Source organism: Aplysia californica, unplaced genomic scaffold, assembly GCF_000002075.1.
Source record: "Aplysia californica isolate F4 #8 unplaced genomic scaffold, AplCal3.0 scaffold01141, whole genome shotgun sequence".
NCBI classification, from domain to species: Eukaryota; Metazoa; Mollusca; class Gastropoda; order Aplysiida; family Aplysiidae; genus Aplysia; species Aplysia californica.
Window position 1 is genome coordinate 1,280 of NW_004798411.1, and position 2,097 is coordinate 3,376.

Sequence of the window (2,097 nt, forward strand, 5' to 3'; positions counted from 1 at the left end):
ATGACGTACCATAAATAGGACATATATTATTATGGTGGGTATGTGAGCATGTAGATAGTGATTTTATCACAATGATATTTATAACTCTAGTTGGACATAATATGCATGTGTGAGCAATAGGTAGAATCCATTCACACTAACACAGCATACTTTGAACAGATTATTCGTATTTAAGCAACACGCAGGGTTTATTCAAACTGACAAAGCCCAATTTGGACATATTATTATTATTATGCATATGTGAACAGGCAGGCAGGATCTATTTATAATGAAGCAGTGCAAGCTTGACGTGATATTCATAATTTTATGCGCGTGAGAAAATAGCCCGGACTTATTCACAAAAATGTCACATATGTTGGAACAGTAGCTGTGCGTCAGAAAGAAGCCAGGATTTTCTTTTCCAACAAAGAGCAAGCTGGACGTAATCATATGCGTGTGAGAAGGCAGGCAGGCAGGATTTATACGTGTTGGACATAATGTGTATTTGAGAAAATAGTCAGGACATATTCACAACGACATAGCACACACAAGTCGGAATATTACCTATATACCAGGAGGTAGACAGAATTTGCTCACAATAATATTATAGCACGAACTGGAAATATAATATTATATGTATATTTATTTATGCGCAGGAATTTTTTCTCAGCAGCATAGCACACGTTGGACGTAATACTATGTGTATTTATGAACAGACAGGCTACAGTTATTTACAATATGTGTATTTATGAACAGACAGGCTACAGTTATTTACAATATGTGTATTTATGAACAGACAGGCTACAGTTATTTACAATATGTGTATTTATGAACAGACAGGCTACAATTATTTACAATATGTGTATTTATGAACAGACAGGCTACAGTTATTTACAATATGTGTATTTATGAACAGACAGGCTACAGTTATTTACAATAACATAACACCATAAGTTGGACAGATTATGCGTTTGCGAGCAGACAGCTGGATTTTTTCCACTCAAACAGAGTACAATTGGAACACGAGTGTGTTTTTGTTGTTCATTACTCATCTGATGACAGCAAGAATCGACTCTGCAGTCTGGTCTGTTTTCTTCGGATAATCCTTCTGTCGCTGTCGTGATAACCATGGTGACGGTGAGTTGGTGCCAGTTTTACTTTGGGTGTGGGATGGTCGTTGGTGCTGGAATCTTTGACTGTTTTGTTGCGTTTCGGGTTTGTTGTTTTTGTGGATGTTGTTTGTTTTGTTTGGGGTTTTTTGTTGTCCGGTTTATTAATTTTGTTGTTTTTTGTTTTTGTTTTTGTTTTCTGGTTTATTAATTTTTTTAAAAACATTTTCCGGTTTACTAATTTTGTTTCTTTTTGTGTGTTTTTTTTCGGTATTTTGCACATTCCTATCTCCTGGTGCGTTTGTATGTTGTACACGTTCCATCTGCTCAGAGCTCAGTACCTGGTTTTGAGAACATCGACGTGAAAGATTTTGAATTTCACAATATTTCCAGATTTTTCGAAAGTAATTCTTTGAATAATAACGACATGTTGATGACTACTCCGAATAATCTCAGGAATGTGATAGAGCGGACAGAACATTGCTTGATGGATGACCTCATGGTGTTTGTAGACAGAACTCAAAAAGGCCAAAAAATGTCATTATATTATAGAAGTGTGTAATACTGAAGTAGCGCAGTAGGAAGCAGATGATTCCTTCACGTCTTTGTTGACTTGTGGCGTTGGGAAGACGTTCTCAGATCACTAGCACTCTTTTTTTTCTTTTTTTAGTTGAGGGTTTTACGGCGCACGCAACTGCATAAGGTCATTTGAGAGCCAAGGGGTGGGTGTCAACAGAGAAGTCCGTACAGGGAATCTGACTTAGTCTGCTCACCTCTCTAGCTTCAACAACATAAAGTCTGCTTCGACTATCAAGGCACTCCGGAAATAGCAGGTCACAAGAGTGTGACAAACATACAAAAGAAGTAGATGTAGAGGAAGATGACAACAGTAAGGATTAGGAAAGAAAAAGCAGCAGTTCCCTGCTGTAGATCAGGCACAGTTATGAGCGTGACATGAATCAGCCCATTTACAATTCTACTGCGCATGAACGAGAAATGCCCCCCCCCC

General features: G+C 37.8%; 1 protein-coding gene across 1 annotated transcript in view; it reads left to right on the forward strand.

Annotated features, from left to right (window-relative positions):
- Positions 1-248: 248 nt before the first annotated feature.
- LOC101864113 (matrix metalloproteinase-21) overlaps positions 249-2,097 on the forward strand; it is a gene marked incomplete at its 3' end in the record, with an annotated part of 68,391 nt that continues 66,542 nt past the window's right edge. The window contains 1 exon segment of the mRNA XM_035973333.1: positions 249-1,116.